Source organism: Apis florea, unplaced genomic scaffold (assembly GCF_048593485.1).
Source record: "Apis florea isolate Af1SG1 unplaced genomic scaffold, ASM4859348v1 contig_2495_pilon, whole genome shotgun sequence".
NCBI lineage: Eukaryota > Metazoa > Arthropoda > Insecta > Hymenoptera > Apidae > Apis > Apis florea.
Genome location: NW_028256595.1, coordinates 2,604,759 through 2,625,988, shown reverse-complemented (window position 1 = coordinate 2,625,988; position 21,230 = coordinate 2,604,759). Strand labels below are relative to the sequence as shown.

The window sequence follows — 21,230 nt, the reverse complement described above, 5'->3', positions numbered from 1 at the left end:
TTTTTTTTATTATTCAAATCTTTATAAAAATCTTCTCGATATCTAATCTACAAAAGAAGAAAGAAAGAAAAAGAAAGAGATTAGAACATTAAATAACAAAACGATATCGCGTCGAGTGTAATTGATGCTCTCGAGTAACAAAAACAACTGTACGTACAATCGCTCTCAATTAAACACGGCTGGGAGCACAGTACGGTAAGGAAATAAAAATAAAAAGGAAGGAAAAAAAAAAAAAAAAAGTAAAAGAAAAAAAAAGTCAAAAAATCGATAACTCCATTCGAGGCAATGTCGCGTACGAATCGATTACGTTCGCTCGGGCATTTTATTAATTTCGCGCCGGTGAAAACTGGTATGCGCAGATATGATTCGCGTTTTATATCGCTCGAAACAAAATTCTCGAGATAGGCGGCAATTACGCATCCTTATCGTGGTCATATCTGCCGCGTAATTGATCGAGCCGCAGATATCGCGGGCTCGTAACCGTAGAATCGCGTGAAATTCGAGTATGTCGAATCGTCGAAACGCGTGCAGCGTAACGAGACAGAGGGAGAGATAGAGAGATAGAGAGAGAGAGAGAGAGAGAGAGAGAGAGAGAGAGAGAGAGGAGAAAAGCTTTGTACATATTAAAAAAAAAAAAAAAGAAGAAAGATCTTTGACAATCGCAAACGATGCGTTTCATTGACGAGAATCCCTCGATCCCTTTCATTCCCTTTCGAATTACACACGCTCGTTGATGGACCTACAACGCTGCCTGTCTATACATCTGTCTGGATGAAACGTTGACGTTGTCGCGAGATGGAGCCGCGCGATGCGAAACCAGCAAACACATCGACCGTCACGAATTTTCTTCCCGACCCCCGCGTGTCCTCCATGATTCGATTCGCGCTCCGTCGTCGTTTCGCGTCGACGAAATTTTCGATCGGTGTCAGCGAAACCGTGGAAATCAACCGGGGAGGAAATATTTGGCTTATATATCGTGGATCCAACCGCGTTTCGACTTCGTTTCTGATCCCTTTCGACCACTCGGAAACGGAGGAGAGAGAATGCGCGATCACATCACGCGACAGATATCGCGAGCTAATTAATAATCGAGGAAGAGTTAATTGTTTCAGATTTTGCTTTGATTTTCCTCTTTGTACGTCGTATCGGGTGGAACGTTTATCGATAATAATAATAATAATAATAATAATAATAACAACAACAATAATAATAATTCGATCAGAAATTGTTCCTAGGCGAGGGAACAATCGTTAAATTGTTCCATTTCGTCGATCGTGTCTTTGTTTTTAGAACGTTGTTTCAACTCGAGGTCTCGTTTCATCCAGACAATCGTGAACGAAACTTAATACGAAACGATGGCGATGACACATTTCCTTTTTCTTTTTCGATCAAACTTTTTCCTTCGTTTATTTCTTCCTTCCCCTCTCCCCCTCCCCTCCGCCTTTTTCTTTTTTTTCCAGAATAATTTTAATCCCGATCCAAAAATATCTTTTTCTTCTTCCCTCCCCCTGGAATTAAAATTCCCTCTCCTCGTGCAATTTCCTCGATTAAATAAATGGTGTGGCGTGGCGTAAACGTAGACGTTGACTTTTTGAAGAAAGAGGGACGAGTTGTCATGCTCTCGGGCAGAGAACACTCGAAATTATGTCTCTATCGCATCGGGAGGAAGCATCTAGTTGGGGATAGTATCGTTTCTTCGTATCGAAGTAAGTACAGAGAACGATAATCACTCTTATTCTTTCCACTATTAGTCGCATAACCTTTTATTTATTTGCAATGACACCGGTATCCGGCCACACTTGTCACACGTACGAACACGTGATGTTATTACGATTTGATACGCATAACTTGTGTATCGCGATTGATAAAACTAGAACCAATTTTTCGCGAGGGATTACGTACGTATGCGGGATTAATAGGGCCAAATTTATCGTCGGGATATTTTTGGTGTAAAAAAAAAAAAAATAAGAATTCGAGAAAAATGGAATAACATTTTCTTCATTACCTCGTTCCCGAATTTGAACAATTTTCAACCGCTGAACTGAAGTTGTTCTATCTGCCAAAATGTACAATAATATTATATAGAGCTTTTCTCACTTGAAAATCAGTCTTCGAGAAGATTGAATTTGAAGATTCGCCAATTACGCGACTTTTTCACTACGATATTTACTTTTTTAACCTGTCTGCATTCCACGTATATAAGAATAATCATCCATCCGATGGAGGAAAAGTCGATCAAAAGGATCAAAAAATCCTATATTTTCCACGTTATTTATTCACGTGGAATCTTACCCGCCAGTCTCATCAGTTCCGAGTATGTACTACGTTCAATTGCACGACAATATTCTATTCGTTCTTAAAATCAATTCTTCGAAACGTGCTCTCCCTCTCTCTCTCTTCTTTCGTCGTCTCCTCATTATCAAGGGAAAGATGTACGTACAGACGTCGAACAAATTCGCATCGAAGTTGCGACAGGATTGATCGAGGCTCGAATTAACGCGAATATCAAGGAGCACTCGTCGGATCGAATTGGTTACGTGACGGGACTCGGGATACTCGGCGAATTTGAAGAAGGAGGGAGGGAAGAAGCGAGGAGAGGGATTAAGTCTGATCGATTTCGCTCGATACAACGGAGGAGGACACGTTATTGGCTCGGCTTGATTCTCTACTTTGCAAGAAGAATGGGGAATTAGGAGCGGTTGATCTTGAATTAATCTTTTAGAGGAGAAAGGAAGGAAGAAATTTCACGAATGGCGAGGATTTAAAATACGAACGAGACGATTTATCGATTCCATTTGCACGGCAACGAATATTCATCCGGAGAGCGAGAGAAGGCTTGCGCTTTTTTAACGAGAGAAATTGGGATCGAATACGATCGAATGATCAGGGACACAGTGTGTCGCACGATGATCTACATCATCGTTTTCGATCGAGCGTGCGCGCCAGAAATTTTCGGTACGAAACCGGTTTGCTCGCCTCTCCAATTTTTCGTTCCGCTCGCGTCTCAAATCTCAAATCCTCTCGAATCTTTAATCTTCCTCCTCCTCCTTCTCCGTATCTCCGTGGGGAGGTTGAACGAAACGCGAGGATTGTTTAAACCGATTGTTTTTAAACGATCGTTGTTCGAAACGAGTTTAATAATCGTGCCGCGTCGTGCTATAAATACCGTGGAATAATAATTAAACGCGAATTGCACGCAGTTAAGCAATATTATACACGTTATAACGGGGCTTATTAATAACAATAATTTCATAAATCGAACGTACGTGAAATTATTGGATACTTAATCGTTCCACGCTCCTCCTCCTCCTCCTCTAATCAAATTGCTCGCGAGTTACTTTCGTCCGTTAATCGATCGTTGCGTATTATCGTTCGATACGTAGCGTAATAAGTTTCCAGGAAAATTTGTTACGTTTTCCACGAGCTTTCCACGATCTCTTGTTACGCGATAACGAAGATAAAGAACACGTGTGCATATCGCGAGAAAGACGCGCCCCCCCGATATTTTGCGTTAACCGCGAAACTCGCTACATAATCCTCCGCTAACAAAGGAAACGATCGACTCGATTAAATTGGATCCCTTAATCTCTCAACCTCGTCGTGCCCCGTAATGGCTGTTTAGTTCAGTTTCGCGAAATAGACAAATTATCCGCGTTCTTAACAACCGGCCGACAGAATGATGGATCGATGATCGATGTTGTTTGAACTCGCACCGTATCGTAACGATGTCAATTTGCCATCAATTTGCATGTAATCGATGCGGAAGGATGCCGTTTAAAGGCGTCGAGACGAGGCCGATTCTTCGGCTGGAAAACTCGAGGCCGCGATTATTCCTTATCGCGACTCTATCTCCTCGCTTTCCTATTTATCCGGGGAGAAAGTAATGGCGTTTTCCGTTTCTCGCTTTCTTCCGAGAGACGGAATAAATTTTCTTCAAGAAAGAAAGAAAGAAAGAAGTGGAATTTCTCGATCGATCTCGAGGCGAAATTCGTCCCGGAGACTGGCAGAAGTAATGGGCGCGAAATTATTCCGACCGTTTTACCGCAGCCGCGGTGAAATTGGCGTGAATATAGAGGTAAGCAAGCGAATCGGAAAACCGGCTACGTACAACACGGTTTTGGTTAAACTTGGAAACAACCGCTGTCATTTGCAGATGCGACGTTCGCGGAATAGTATTCGCGTGCTTACGTTCTCGCAAGAAAACGTGCGTAGCCGTGGCGCGCGTGCACCGAGTGCACAAACCGCGTATCTCTCCTCAAATTTCTCTCCAGAGAACCGTTTCCACCCGATTTCGAAGAATTTAATCCGTTGCGTTTCGTTTCTTCCGCGAACCCACCACCTTGACGATTCATTCCCTCCACGCGGACCAATCGATCGATCAATAAAAATCTTTCACGGTATTAACGTTATTCGATACGTGAATAAACGTTACGTCGTCGGTTTTGCTTGGTTTGTCCAATTGAACGATCGCGACGGCGCGTATACACGGGCTGGTTGGGAAAAAATAGCTCATATTGGACAGAGAAGTTTTTAGAAAAGGTCGATCATTCATTTTACGACGATATTCTCCATCCAGATGCGTTTCGTATGCGTTTTTCTCCAGGAATCTCTCGTATATTCGATTCGATTCGGTTCAATCATTTATCGATGAAGAATGGATCGTATTTACGTTACGAAGTTACGTTACGGGAATGAAGTATTGCGAATACATTCACGGTTTATAAACATTGAGGAAAATATCGCGTGCAACGATACCTTTTTGTCAACCGTAAATTAAAGTTAATTAAAGTTTTTTCCACTCGGTAAGATATGTAAATTATATATATGATCGTTGAGTGATTTTTTTTTTTTTTGAACGTAATAACGTAATAATATTATTTCGAATTTTTGAACAATCGAGAAAACACGGACGGAATGCGAATACCTGTTCGAAATATCTTCGTGTCCCCGGGTAAAAGCGCACACAACGCATCGTAGAGATGCATTCGTAGAGAGGGATTAAAGGGGAGGCTTGATGACACGAGAGAGACCATTCCGTTATCAACGTTCTTCGAGCAGCTTCATCGAGCAGTCTCTCTTCATCCGGTGACGATAAGTTACACGACTTAAGGTTCGAGAGGGTTAATCTCGAAAGGGTCGTTCCGACTCTCGAACTTTGCCACATCGTGAGATATCATGGATCTCGTTCTTGGTGTCGTGAAACGTTTAAAGCGTTGTTCTTTTTTTTTTTTTTTTTTTTTTCGTTATAATCATCATTCGCATTTATTTATTATCTTGGAAAAATTCGCGGGACAAGTATGCCAAGTCGTTTGGAATCGTAATCGAAAAAATCTCTGGAAAGAGAAAATCTTAGCCTCTCCAATATCTTTTGTCCGCGTTATCCTTTCGTTATCCTCTGTAAGCTGGGTCTGAGGAAAGAGGACGCACAGGTATGCTTTGTGGGTGGCTACCTTTGTGACGTTTCTATGGGAGCGAGCGTTTTTAGCCCGACGAATTATCGGCTAGAAGGTTTCGTCAAACCTCAAGATTTATGTCTTCGCCTTTGGTAAAGTGATTCGTAACCTCTGAACCTCTGCGAGGGCACGGTCGGCTGCGTGAAATTAACCACACGGAATCCAGATGGGTGAAAACGTGTTTCCTCGAAAGTGTGAGACAGATGTGATTGTCGACCGTGTATAAAGCTGGGTATGTAATACCTTTTAAATGGAAACAACACGGTCGTAATCCATGCAAAAACCGGCCATTTGTCCACGCGAGGAAATCGATTCGAATAATTTTCGTGGAAAAATTCGCGTGACACTTGCGGAGAAATTGCTCGGTCGAAGGATCGAGTTTGGTTTATCGATCTTTCTATCGTTCGAAACGCGTACGCTCGAAAATCAGCCGACCAGCGAAAAAAACGATTTAATTTCCCGCGTTATTTACCTTCGATTATGGCGGCTTGGTTGCCAAGCTGTGCCATCCTTTTTTTTTTTTTTATCCATCCTTTTCCTCGCGGCAAAAGATCGCGCGCTCGAAATCGCGGCTATCAGGCGAAAATATCGCGATCGCGATCAATTGGCGTGACACGCGCGCGTGTTATCGGGTAGAAGAGAATTTAAAAGACAAGCTCTCGCGCATCCCTGTTACTCATTGTTATCAGATAATTCGGCAGACTCGATGGAGCTGCGGACTGATTTATCTCGCGCGACACTTCCAACACGATGCTTCTCTGACGCATCGATTATAAATGGCTTCGGCGCGGCCAGTTTTTTATTTACTCCGATTAAATCAACATGCTCTCCCTCAATTATTCCAACCTGCGTTCCTTTCTCGACTCGAATATTTCTTTGATTAGAGCATTAAAAATATCGGGATATAGGAAAATAACGTACTCGTGATAATTATAATCCAGATGGAACTATAATTTATTTCCACCGCTCTGTTATGTAACTTATACGTTTCTTACGCTCTATAATTGTCTTCTATCGCTTCGAAATTACTGCAGATCGATAATTTTCAAACCGCTGTTCCTGAAAGCGATTTTTTAATCGAATTTAACAAACGGATCGCTAATTATCGATAATTAACGGTACAACTTTATCGAATTCAGCCTCGAAGAGAGCGAAAACTCGTTTCTTAACCGATACGATGCGAGGAGTATTTAACGATCAAGGAGAAGTTGGAACGTTGGAAGGGAAATTAGAATAGCGGGAAAACCGTTATTCCGTACGAATAATTCATAGGGGACGAAACGGGAATAAACGTGGCCTCTATGGGGCGGGATGTAGGGGGGAGGAGATGGGTGGAGGAAAGGCGAGGAACGACGCCGCCATTGCTATCGGAAATTGAAACGGGTCGAATTTATTCGGTCACCCCACGCCTTTCCTAGATTCCCTCGTTTAACTTTAACTCTCGATCGTCGCCTTGCTGCGACGAAAATATTATCCACGGCTATCCGCGCGTGGACTTTCAAGAGGTTCGTTCGTTCTACGGAAAATTTGGCGAGAATTGGGGCGAAATTCGGAGTCGAACCGAACACGCCTCGAATCCTTGGATGGAAACGGATGGCCTCTCAACGCGTTCAAAATATTTTCGAAATATTAAACGACACGATCGGATTATTTCGCGAGTGATATATTATTATTATATCTTATCAACGAGCAGCAAAGCGTTTCATATCTGTTTTGTCCTTGGCCAAGGAAAGGAACGCGAACGAGAAAATGACGAGGCAGACACGTCGACGCTGTATTAGAAGATGCGTTGTACGATCCATAGGATATATCCGCGTGTATCTGAATCGACTGTGCCAGGCAAGAAACCGACCGACGAAAACCGATCGACGTAAACCGCTTCGGTTGATTAGAACGTGTCTTGGTTCGAGAACGTGATCTCGTCGAATATTGCGCGGCATCCTCGATTCTCGATGGATCGCGTTAGGGCGACTCGATCAATTCCCTCCACCACCGGTTCGACTGGAGAGGATCGTCTAATTAGATCAATCCGAATATGTCTGCGGAGACGAGGTGAGCTCGAGACGCGTAAGCGTAATCCATCACCGAACAGTGAGGGGAAGGGAAAGGTTTAATTCAATTTCGATCCACGGTTAGGCCGAGCTCGGCCTACAACGAAGCCGATTAATTCGGTTGGAAAGGCGTGACTTGGCCCACGATTCTTCGCGGCTTCTCTCAACTTGGGCGGGAAACACGCGGCGTACGCGAAAAACCAGTTTAATCCGCTTTCGGCTCGCCAATGTCTTTGCATCGCGCCGATACAGAACTGCGTCTAATTTCGTCCACCCATCCTTGCCAGATCCATCCTCGGAAAACCGTTCACTCGTCATTATACGGTTTTAATTAACGAGCTACATCGCCGACGTTTTCCTCATTTTTGGCGATCCTTCCTCGTATCGTCCAACTATGAGCAAGATATTTTTCTATCAGATCGAGGATCAGAAATTTTCTTATTTTGACGGCGTTCGCCTTCACCTTCGCGATTGGAGAAAGCAAACGTCGATCCGATTCGAATACGGCCTTCTCAAGGAGCCGCGTCTAGGGACGTATGCATCTAATTAGATCGATCCTCGAGAATTTATCCTGCGGTATAACCTGAAATGTAACGATCCATCATGGGCGGCCCGCGCCAGCCTCTCGTCGTTTTGCCTGCGAAGACGAAGGGTCTCGGCGGAGGGTGGCGGAGCAGTGATCAAGATTAATCGTATGTAAATTACCAAAGCGCCACGGGGAAGATCCCAGGAGAGATTCGGCACGGCCTCGTATGACGCCATCTCTCGCGAGGATAAACCCATTCCAGATTTTGGTAATTGAAAATAGACCCCGCGCCCCTGACAAATCATCGGCCATTTGCATGAAATGCCGTGATCTCGGGGATGGAGGGGTGGCTGGCTTCGATTCATCGATGAATCGAACGAATCTCCTCTCTTGCTCGGTTACCAGAGAATTTAGAGGACAATTCTCCTCGAGAATTGGAATTGGATCTGATTTTTTAAATTAGATATAAGCGCCGTTATTGTAACTGAGATCGTAATTTCGTGTATTACCATTATTACCTTGGTGGACGAGAATTTTGAATTAAGGAAATAGCGAACAGATGTCGTTTAAGCTGAGATTTTAATCGTGAACACGAGGTTCATTTATCATGGTGGACAGAACTTGGAGATCGTAAGAATGGCGCGTTTTTAACTTTATTTTCTTCGGCTGGTTCGTTGAATTAAGATTACCGTATCATTCAAGTTTTAAAAACTGAGCTTTAACGGAGTGAGATTTAATCGAGCGTGAAACAATTGTACGTTAACCACGATACGTAATAATAATAATATATCGTATCGAAATGTTTGTAGAAAGTAAATGTACGGCATTATTAATACCGGTGATCTGATAATGCCATCGAACCGTGATAACGAGTTTCGCGGGTCTGAGACAATAAACCGATGATTCGCGTTATCGCGATTGATAAACTTTTGTTGAAATGTGTGCCACGCAAGTGGGTTAAGTGTTCGCGGTCGAGTCACACCGAAGAGTGTGGAGGCAAAAGTGATAATTTCGAGGCGAAGACGCGATTTATTCACCGAGGATTCCGTCGATCCTGGGCCTTCCGCCAGTGATTAACACCGTAACAGATTATGAGCACGGTGTACGAGGTACGATCCGCGTTTGCAAAATGTATAAAACGTCGCGTAAATTTCGTTTCGTCGATGAAATGTTTTAACGACGTTCAATATTTCGTTCGATAATACCGTTTTAATCGAATCAATATTCTTTCTCCCTTCCCTCCGATTCCTCTATTTTTTCTTCTCTTCTATATTTTGTTTCCCCTTCCTTCTATGCGTATCTAAACGCGTATCTACTCGCGCGACAATTTCACATCGTATATCCATTAAATACACGGCTTTTGAAATTTAATTACGAGCCGGTAATAATATTATTAACGCGGTCCCAAGATAAAATCGGTCGGTTTTTCGTCCAACCCTCGTGGCTCGATGATTCACGGCCTATCGATTCGGCCAAGCGACGTTCGCCACGAGCGAACACGATGCGATCGTTATATTATATTGTGAGGAATTTCGAAATATGTCGTGACACGATTTCTTCGTCGCGTTAAACTCGTAGCTGAGATCGAGAAACAAATTAGTGATCGTTACGTAATCCAGTCGTCTGGGACTATAAGGGAATTTTACGTAAGTATGATTCGAGGCGATTAAAGATAATGCGAGATCTTCGATCTTCTCGTGTTTCCCGTCGTTTGTCATAACGTCGTAAATCGATTCGCAAAGAGAATTACTGCGGATTGAACGGATTTGCTCGCTCGATTCGTTTCGCAAGTTTCGAACGAGCAGCAACTTCTCGCTTCTCTCGGAAAACGATCGATCTTCGAAAACATATTACTCGTCACGATCTTGAGACGATTGCGTATCACGAACCGAGAATAGCGATAATGTTGTTCGAATGGGATTGGTGTATGATTACACGTTAATGCAAGAATGTAGAAGCAAATAATATTTTTTTTTGGGGAGAGAGATGCAATTTGATGATGACGTCAATAATGTTATCTAAATCGCGAATGGAGATCGCAAACAATCAAATTTGATTGTTCGCCTTTTATCGCGCCGCGCGTGATTTTTTGATGGAATTCTATTTTTCGACTAATTGAGAACCGTTGTAGCGTGTTTTCGAGTACATATTTTTCGCGATAAGCCCGTATAGCACTGTTTCACATTCCCCATTCATCGGTTTCAGCCCGCGGAAGATTGTTCGATCAACCGTGAACGTGAACTCGTAGAATAAACATGGTTATTTGTTAGTGAATAAGTGAAAAACGAATTACGTAATTACGCGTAACCTCGTGGAAATTTTATCGCCAATTCTAACTTCCGATTGGCCTATTCCCAATCTTCTTTAATCTCACAATATGGCTTACATTTTCCTCTAATAATCCACTAATTATATACCTTTTCTACAAAAGATTAGATTATATCCGTTCGCGAATCTTTCTTCTTCACCTACCTCAAAACCGTCTACTTATCAGATGTCTACTTACATAACGAGTCAAAAGCATTGTCATTTTTCAAACGACAAATCGTAAAATAGCAGTGTCGATCGGTATCACGATACGAGAATCCCCACTCCCATATCGATCTATTTTTGTACATATGTTTCCGATCGAATTAACGATTCCGAGTCGAAAAATTTTCCATTATTGAATTTTCCGTTATTAAACCGCTCGAATTTCTTTTTCCGTTCTTTCTTTCATCTTTTTTTGATCGTCGTGGGACAACGGTTTTTTCTCGACTCGATGGAACTTCGAATATGGAGGCACGCGTACAAAGAAGAGAATTCAAAGTTCTTTGTCGTAACTACGTAAGCGTTTCAGTGTATACAGTTCCGTGGGAGAACCTGACACTTACGATGGCATGCACACCGGCGGCGAGCAGACTATAGGCAACGCACACACAGGCAAGCACGCAACATGGCAACCGTGGCAGGACGTAGACGATGGTTATACGTAGAAGTTCCAGTGGCAGGGGGTCAGTGTAAAACGGCCTTCTGTCCGCAACGTGTCGAACGTCGTTCCTATAAGCTCCGTCTGTTCACCGTGGTGTCACTCTTGTTCGTTTACAAACACGTTTCGCAAATCGAAACGGGTGAGATCGTTTCGTCGTTAGGTAACACGGACAGTGTGTCGATCGTCGAAACGTCGTCGTGGCCATAGTCGATAAAACACGCTGACTCGCGTTGTACGAGGATAAAAGGTAAATCGATGGGACTGCTAGAAGCGAAATCGCGATTTCCATGAACGAGGACACGCACGACATGCCAACGTTCTTCCGCGTACTTCCTGTATGTTACTCCGCAGGACGTGATGCTTCCCTTTGTTTCGAAATGGCTATCGATGTATTTTTCCTGGTAACGAATTTTACGCGATTTTCATTGGTATTGAGCTTCTGTTTTAAAGAATATCCATCTTTTAAAGAATAAATCGAAGCTTCGTTCGATTGAACGTTCATATTTTTCGTATTATTTCGTAGAACATTTTCTCTTTTATTTTTTTCGTCACGTTAAATCGAGATTTCTCGTTTGAAAACGGAATACACGCTACTCGATGCTCGTTTCCTTGGGATACCGCGTTATCGTGTCTGCATGTCGTTTACTCAGATATAGTACATTCGGCATATTTACTAGCAGAGCTGCCGTGCAACGTTCAGCATCGGTGACAGAATTAGGCGATCTCTCTGGTAGCTTCCAGAAACGTACTCGTCGCGTCGAGGACGTCTGCTTCCCACTGCTACAACACTCTCAAAACTCACGAATGCGTACGAAAGAACTCTGTCGCATTAAAAATCAACATTCTTCACGAACTAAATTTTTACAGGACAAATATTGCCTCTCGCAAAATCTCTATTGGCAAAACTTTTGATTTCGTGATGGATTTTCTTTTTTTCTTTTTTTTTTTTTTTTTCCCAAGAACGATATATTCAAGCATACAGTATCATTGTTGGCTTGTTACCATTCTCGCAACGACGTATACGAGACCTCGTGTTTACGTTTTCACTCGTGTATTAGCTGTTTTCATGGAATTTAAATTTTGGCCAGTGCTCGGAACCAGTTAGTTACTCCAGCCAGCATAGAACACGACCAGGTAAAATTGTTCTGTGTTGGATCCTGTCCCGTACTTGATCTTGCGTCTGTGTGCGTGACCCGTTCCGTTGGATCCTCGTTTAACCTGGTCGAGGCAGGTAGCATTGGATGTTATGATTTTTTGTTATGTTTCAAGAATGCACGCGATATTTATTCTCTGCGATCGATTTTTCTAAATCCGTTTCTAACGGATACTTACTTACATTTCCTGTTTGAATTTCGCGCGTTTTGATTCGTACGCCCTCGTACGGATCGTTATTTTATTTTTCCAATTCCAAACCGTTAGTGTCACTGATCCACGGATGATAAGCGGATGATGGTTCGAGGAAAGACGGAAAATGTAAAGAAATAGACTCAACGAGATTGAATTCAAGGTGGGAAGTGTGTATTTCTGTTTACATTGGACCATGTTCTTTATTAATAAGGATAATATCGTCGAAAAGATAAGTAAAAAAAATAAGGAAATAAAAGAATAAAGTTGAAAGATCGCGATGTTTTGGCAACGATCAGTGTTGTGCAATTTCAAGAGCGTGTAATCAGCAATATAGAAACCAGGTATCGACTTTCGAGACAAAAGTATCATCGATCGACTCGCGAGCACGTAGAGGCATGCGATACAAAATGCAGTGGATGTTTTTCGAATAGCGTCAGCTAAAACGAACCGTTCAGGATCGTGGAAAGCCTCGTTCCAATCGCGTTTAGAGCTGTGAACGTGTAAACATTCGCGATCCTTTACCTACCTGGGATTCGTGTACGATGCGCCCGTATCGCACATAAAATGAAATTTGTACAGGAAAGGGAGATTCGATCGAACGAAGTAAAATAAACAGAGGCGTTATACAAGAGGTTCTCCCCTCCCCGTATTATGTTATATGCGCTGTTTGTCGTTAAATCCATTCCATATGGGAATACAGTGTTCGTCGAGCGTGTTCCAAAAGCGAGATTCGAACGCGTGTGAAACGGCCTTCGCGTGGAAAATAGCCCGTCGGCGATCGTGAATCACGCGAGATAGCGAGCTCGGGAACAAGCTCTTTTCGATTGTCGAAACAGAAGGAATCACCTTCGAAGTCGAACGCGGTTTTATCTGAAAGCCCACAAATCTTACGTCAGTTTGATAGCCGGGTACAAAGGTAGCTGCACGCCAGCTTCGAAATCCATAGCTGAGGCGAGCACATACTATTATCTTAAACCCACCATATATTTTACACAAGAGTGTAGCTTTCGCGACACCGGTTACATAGCAGTTTGCCATTTCGGAAAATGGCACGATGCAGTCAGTACAAATGTTTCGAGATGTAATACCTACTTATTGCATTCGCGAAGAGAAGATTCTCGAGGATGAGCTAGCTATATAACACAAATTTCTAAAGAATCTATTTAGAGAGAAGGAGATTTCAGACCGAGTATCCGTCGCTTCAATGCTTCGACTCGCTTGAAAGCATTATCGCCTTGTCCCCACTCCGAGTCGAGACCCTTACAACCAGAGATCGCTCGTTTCAAGGCCTAGGCAGCATGACGTCAGGTCATTTACTTACTATTATAGACATCATCTGCATATTCTCAATATATATTTCTTTTTTTTTTTTTTGCCAAAGAAACATTCGTTTTCCGTCCGCGAATTTGACGTACTAATCGATCCACGTATATTTCAAATTGTCGTTTCTCCGTACACAATCGCAAAATAAATCGTTCTACGGAACAAAAAAATCGTTTCTCGAACACGGTTGGAAGCCTTACGTAATCGTTCAGATAGCATGCGAAAGCACGTTATCTCGAGATTTTTCTCCGTGAGCAACGAAGGTAAACGAAGTCGATTAGCCGGGTAGAAACACGTGGACGTGATTTCATTCGTTCATTGTCATTCTCGTCGGATGAATGGCCGCATATTTTCCTCGCGGAACCCATATATCTCGTGTTGGGAGCGTCGCTTTTGCCAGTGGACGTGTGTCGCATGGAAACACCTATGTTCCACGAACTCTGTTGGCATTAGAGTTATTTCGCACGTGCATATGTCCGTTTCGTTTTGATCGACCGAAAATAAAATCATCTCGAGATGAATGGAGATACACGAGAGAAAGAAAAAAAAAGTCTCTCTCTCTCTTTCTCTCCGTTGCCACATATGTTCTTCACGGTCGATAGGAAAGTTCCGCTGTGTCTCATCGCACCGCGTCATGTCATTTGAATGTGAATCGCGTTCAAGGAGCTCTGTTTATGACACTCGATCGAAGATGATTAATATTCCTAAGAGTACGAATACGATTCGTGATTAATTAATTATGGCTCTCGATTAATTGCGGCTAATGTTGCGAGCAAAATTACAGCGGAACTAATGGAGTGGAGGATTTTTAAATTTTTAGTTTAAGCTTTATCTTATTTTAACTATGTTGCCATTTATCCGAGCAGCATTATTCTGAAAAATACTGCTTCCATGAAAAATATAACAACACGGTAAACAAAAGCGCGGTAAACTAAACGTTCGGTTTAGATACGCCACCAGGGACACGATATGCAAATTGAATTATGCTCGTGGCGATTTTCCATCGAAGGCTATCGTGTATTAGCAGGATCAAAATTATTTAGAGGATCCAATCAGGCCACGGTGCAATATTTTCCGCGATAATGAATTTTGTTTTTGGGTCAAATCTGATGATTCGTTCGCCGTGAAATTTATGCATATCGTGAGCGATGCATCATTTTGCTTTCTGACAAGTAATTAAACAGTCTCACCACGCGCACTTTGGTCGTGAACATTCGTTCAATTCGTTTTTAAAAACCGTGCGTCAATTTTCCGCAAAAAAAAAAAAAAAAAAAAAAATTAATAAAAGCCAATATTTATTTAAGAAGAATCCTAGAATTCGTGCTCGACACGTGGTTGCTTTTATTCCATGAAACATTAATTGAAAAAGTCACAAATAGACAAATGAATATTACTTGGACGTTTTTAAACTCATTCTTGAAACATTTCATATGAATTTACGTATAATTACGAAATTGACGTCAATAATTTAAATAGACCAATATTCTATTTCGAACAAAAACACATTTCCTTCTTCGTTTAAAATTGAATTATCGAGAAGTTTTCAATCTTCTTTGAGAATTTTCATTCTCTAAACGAAATTAGACTCCACTTTGGGAAAAATCGCTTTCGGTCGATCGTTCGGTTTACTCGATTGCTAGACCATTGCTAAATCTCAAAGATCGATGCCTCTCCATGCGAATGTCTGACTTGTGCAGAGAGGGAAAAGGATAGATGTAACTGCGCAACGCGTACATTGCTGATCTTTTTACATTCTGTTTTTTGCACCTTAATTTTACATCCTGCACAAGTGCAGCCTTGAAAGCTGGCTGGCTCTCGCTCGTTTAGCTCGTTTCTCGGTTGTCTTATTACAGATAACGATAACGTATATCGAGTCACGGAGGTAGATAAAAATAGGAGTTGCATCCTTCGCTAATGGGGGACAGTCTTATTGCTTGTGAAAACGATGGGTGCTCCCTTTGTCGAACTTTTCGGATTTTTCGTCGTGACGCGTCCTGCGTTTCAATTAATACGTAAAATATTAGCTCGGCGCGAAATTTGCGCGAAATTTGAATAATGCATCACGTAATGCAAAAAAAAAAAAAAAGAAAAATATTCCAATGGGATAAATGTCGGAATAAAATAATTACGATAGAGAGATGATAAAATAAATATAAAAAAAAAAAAAAAAGAAATACGAAGCCTCGTGGGAATTTTATCGAACAGATAACAAGTGGAACAATCATTTATCCGTTTATCTAAACTCGCTATATATTTTTCCTCCTTTTTTCCAATTATAAACGTCGCGTTAATCCGTGCAAGGCAATAATGCGAGTCCTTCGAACGTGGCTCGCCTCGGCCGGAGTATTTTGTTCCAAGATGCCAGATGAAAAATGCGAACGACAGTTAACACGTTGCACGTTGGATATAGGCGGTTATAAACGCACTTTAACAACAGACCGGATATCGTGATTTTTGCCTCCAAGAATTTCGTATCGATTTAGTGACGCATCCGTGTCGTTCCATGAACCAACCGACTTATCGATTTTATTCACGATACTTATTCTACTTGTTCACGAAAAATTTTTAAGACAATTATCCAAAGATATCAAACATCCGATCATTTTCTTTATTTCGATACTCGCGACAAATTGCCTCGTTCCTTCATTAATCTCCGTTTTAAATCGAAAACGAAATAAATAACGCGCGATGATTAATCGCGTTTCGCGCGAGCACTTGCGAATTTCGCTTAGCAATATTAACGGAATAGTTGTTGCAAAGTGATAGTTGTTGACTCGTAATCAGCAGTTCTAATATCTCGCTGCGGTTTCCGGCTCGTCGTTACTCGAGACACTGCTTGAACACGATTACCGTTGTTCGATTTCATTTCACAACGGTATCATAATAATATCCATTTACGATACCAATCTAGCCATCCGTCGTGTATCGATATCATCGTTTCGGTTGATGAACTTTAAATGCAACTCTTCATCCAACCAATTTACGCAATCTCCGAATTATCGAGCGATTGCACGCTGGACGCAGCTTCTCCAACGGTTTTTCTCGATCCTTCCTCTCGTCGCGAATTTTAGACGAATCGATCGAGAAGTCTCGACCGCGTCCTAATGGTAAATGTGGAAGGGTAACGTCTATAATTTGCTCGCGTATGCATACGGAGCGCAGAAAACAAGCGGAGAGAACGATCGTCGAGCCGGTTCTTTTCTTGAAATTCGCACCGTTCCCCGCCTTCTCTCCACTTCCGATTCGATCGGATATTCCAGAATTTTTGAATTTTTGATTGTTCATCGAAGTGAAGGAACGAGTTACGTTTACGTTACATTCCGACCACTACTACTCGGTTATATACGAAAATAGAATCGGGCGTAGCGCCGATTCTGGTTCGAGTTTTACACAGCGTCAGTCCTTTTCTGCAACGCGATGTTTACAAAGCGTCAGCACGAGCGACGATGCAATGGCTGGAATCCGCTGCGGTCGCGCGAGTTTCCGGCAGAATCTTAAAATTTCGTTCGGTCGAAAGAGCGAGCCAACTTTCCGGCGAAAATCTACGTCGTGGACGAGTGTTATAACGGTGCGTCGTTTGCCTTTCGAACAAGCGTCGAAAACTTGCGAATAAATCTTTAAAAATAAATCACGCGAGTTATCCACGAGCTCTCTCTCTCTCTCTCTCTCCTTCTCGAAGCGGTCTACGATAATAAAATCGCGTTTCCTTTCGTTCGAAGGCACGCGAAAGATTGGGAAATCGGGCAAATTTGTGGCCGGTTGTTGAGCAGGTTTTTTACGATTCGAGGATTGGTCTCTATTCTCTCGGAGGCGATCGATCGGCGTTGCAACGAGACCTCTGCATCGGTGTGCGTGCACCTTTAAGCACACAGCCTGGAGATACACGATCGATCGTTGCGGAGGTCGACGTACCCGCGTTAACTTCAACTTTCGCGCAATTTATTGTCCTGTTCTTTTGAGGGAACGCTCGTATCGGTTCGATCGTATCGAACTCTCGCCGTGGACTTTCTTGGAATCGTGGCAACGTCATCGGCAAAGGTCAATTAGCGGTAAAATTCATCGCGAAATGAAGCAAAAAGAGGCTGGTGGAACGAGGAGAGAAAGAGAGAGAGAGAGAGAGAGAGAGAAGTGTACGGTTCGCTGATCACGATAATCCTTACTTGGAACTAAACTTCCACGTTGACAACTTTGCGAAGTTTTCAGTTCTCGTCTGGAAATCGATCGAGTCAGTTTTTTTTTTTCTTTCTTTCTTCCTCTCTTTTTAATATCCCATAGGGATTTAGAGGGCGGGCATGCGCCATACGTGTATATTAATTTCGATTTCTTTTATTTCTTTTGCGTCGTTATTTTTATTCTATTCTCGTCCGTTCTAAAATTTCCTAGCACAATATCAACGATGAACGTTTTGCGTCGAATGGAAATGGTGTCGCTCAAGAGAAATATGATTCCATATTTCATATTCGCGATTCGCTTTCGTTTAAACTTAAACGAAAATGTGATATTGCGTCTGTTTCTCCCACTCGACTCCCTTATTCAACCGAGCGAGGGATTTAAACGCGTTTTATTTTTATTTTTATTCGCCTTTAATCGCCCGTTTTTATCCTCCCGCCATTAATTTGCCGATAATAACGAGGTTACTTTTCAATCACGACGAATTCTTTTCCCGTGTTTAAAAGCCCACGTGTGTGTCGCAGTGCGACGATTTACGTTGCTTCGACCAAACTGGTCGCGTTCCACTGGTGTGCGGTGTAACCAAGCAACGTGGTGCATAATACGTCGCCGCATTTATCGTCCGCTGTCGTCGTTTCGAAACGTTTCGTTGCTCGGCCACGCGGCACGAACAGACTTGGACAGACTTTTTAGAAAAGTCTCGCGAAAGGGGATCGGTCTCTCGTCCTCGCCAACCCAATCACTTTCTCCAAAGTCAATTTCGGTAGAGAGAGAGAGAGAGAGAGAGAGAGAGAGAGAGAGAGAGAGAGAGAGAGAGAGAGAGAGAGAGAGAGAGAGAGAGAGGAAAAAGAAAAATCAATTTATCCACTTTCACCTCACCGAAATAAAATATTGGATGAAAAAAATTGCGCGAAATAATTTCGTCTTCGTTATAAATAAAGGGTAAATATTTTGGTGGAGATTGGTGGAAAAAGGAAATGTTCCGTGACAGAGAGATTGTTGGTTTGGAACGGTTCTCCGTGTCTAGACGCACTTTCGCGTTTCATCTGCCCGAGGCGTCGTCCTCGTCGTCGTCGGGATTCCTCGGCTCGCTCGAAGGGAATTTTCCCCGACCACGGTGCACCAAAACTCCATTTCCCCTTTTTCCAGTGTGTCGGTTAAAGGGGAGGGAAAGTTTTCGAACGCAGCCTCGAGGTGGGAAGCAACGGGATATCCGGGATGATTGATAGGAACGGGCAGCAGCGCACTCGTATCGCGATACGGAGGATGGAAAATATGAGCTGGATGGAATAAAAATTCACCTGCGATTCAGATGCAAATGAAAGAGGCGCTCGTTTTTCCCGCTAACTTTTAAAGACTTTCTCGTTCCCGTGACGCGTTGTTGGAGAAGCCAATACCAGAGTGTATTCGAGGATCGATCACTTTTTTCACTTTTCCATTTAAAAAGTCTTCGACGAGTATTTTTTTGATCATTCGTTGATAACTCGTGTTATTGGATTCGCGACAAAAATTCTGTTCTTTTTTTTTCCCCCCAGAAAACCAGCATTCCTAACTTAAGAATTTTATCGATCGATCGATACATCGATCGTAATAATAAGGAAAAAATTTTTCACGTTGCGCAGTTGGATCGGATTGGGTGGATTTAAGATGAAAAGCATTCGTTTTGTTCTTGCATAGACCTTTTTTCTTTTTCTTTTCTCGCTTAACTCGGATCGAGCCAAGATCTCGAATTCTCGGAAACGGATTATTGACATTGGCATTTTTCTGTTTATATAGATTATCGTGCTCGTTAATGGCTGCCAGGGTCGTCGGCTAGAGGCCGTTTAGCGAAGTTTCGAGCTGCCAGCGCGATAACACAGCCCGTACCCGATGAGTGTAAGTATCGATCGATCGCTCGATCAATTCTCTTCTTGTTCCAACGATACATAACTTTTTCGTCGCTTTTCCTCCCGTCGTGATCGCGAAATCACGATCCGTTCGAGTCCCTTCGCGCGCGAGAAAAAATTCTCTCCTCAAAAGTTTCTTTCGATCGCCGCCATTTTCCCCGATAATTTCGAACCACGGGGGGAGGAAGAGGAGGAGGAGGAGGAGGCGCGAGAAGCACGGTAAACTCGGCTTTCGGTGTCATCGCGCCGGCAAAGTCGGCGCATCGAATTAAAACGACCGGTCGAATTAAGTCTAATAAAAGCTGTGGCCGGTTCTGCGTTCGAAGCGCGGCCATTTAGCTCGGTTAAAGCGATCGGATTCAAGAGAGCGGCCCCCGCATAAGAAGCGCATAAATTAATTAGAATGGTCTTAGAGACGATATATGCCGATCGTGTGAAACGAGGGAGGGGGAAAAAGATACAGCGCTCGTTACGATACGTAGTTTATATATTTTTTCCTCGTGAATTTACGATTTTGTCGAGGAAAAAAAAAAAGGAAGAGATTTTAACGGAGATATTGTCTTGTTGGAACAGGTTAGATCGGCAGGCGGACACATGGTGAAGCAGAGGAGGTTCATCGGCAATACGAACAACAAGATGATCAACATACGAGAATATTTATAGGTTTTTTTAGGTGAGGAATACGGATATATATATATATTTATATATACGTAACGCACGTGGCGGCCGTATCTGGTTGGTAGAGGATCGGTGAACCTCTGAGCGAGCGGATCGATCTGCATGCCGCTGAAGGAGAGAGAGAGAGAGAGAGAGAGAGAGCACCGTTAGTGTCTGGGTAGTAGCAGCCACGACGACGTAGCCGGTCACGTATCGATAGTCGACAAATTGTAACACGTGTGTACGCGCTGGTATACGGAGTGAATGTGAAATAAACGATAGATTTCAGAGGACGAGAGGAGAAAAAGGGGTAGTGGAGATACGCTATGGTCACACCTCGCGACGACCGCGCGACGACCTGATTTCCCTGATTCTTTTTTTTTACGAGATGTTTGATTTTCACGCACAGGTAAGTGGAATCACGCGCATAACATGCGTCAATACGAATAACATTGATTCATCCCTGTCTCGTTTTCAGATCCAATTTATCCAATGTTCACAGGAAGGACGAATTTGAAATTGATATTGGCGTGGAAAAATACGTGGAGAAAAATAGGGAAACAGAGAGGGAAACATGATTTCTCCTTAACGACGCACTGTCGCGGAAACGCACCGATCAGAAATTGATAGCGTTGTATCGTTGTTCCACGTATCCAGCGAGTTGGCGTTTCGTTTAGACAGGTACCATCCACGCGAGATACTTTCTAATGATACGCCTCCGTAATGCCCGTGCGAGGAAAGGGGATAGATTTTTCGTAAGGTGTCTCGCCTCCTCGTTTTCTATCTTTGGCCAATCTACCGGTGAAAGTGGACTCTCGACGAGCCTATTACGTAGCCTCGTGCAAA

At 42.8% G+C, this 21,230-nt stretch overlaps 1 long non-coding RNA gene across 4 annotated transcripts in view; it reads left to right on the top strand.

Annotated features, from left to right (window-relative positions):
* Positions 1-11,011: 11,011 nt before the first annotated feature.
* The window catches only part of LOC100866282 (multidrug resistance protein homolog 49), a 56,413-nt gene continuing 46,194 nt past the window's right edge, over positions 11,012-21,230 (top strand). Inside the window, exons 1-5 of one of the 4 annotated variants that reach the window (XR_015291649.1) lie at positions 11,012-11,248; positions 19,618-19,716; positions 20,301-20,400; positions 20,667-20,793; positions 20,863-21,065. This is a non-coding gene — a long non-coding RNA (multidrug resistance protein homolog 49). Of the gene's footprint in view, positions 11,249-12,423; positions 12,509-19,617; positions 19,717-20,300; positions 20,794-20,862; positions 21,066-21,230 lie in introns of those variants that run through there. The other 3 variants (XR_015291648.1, XR_015291650.1, XR_015291654.1) reach the window with 3 other exon arrangements.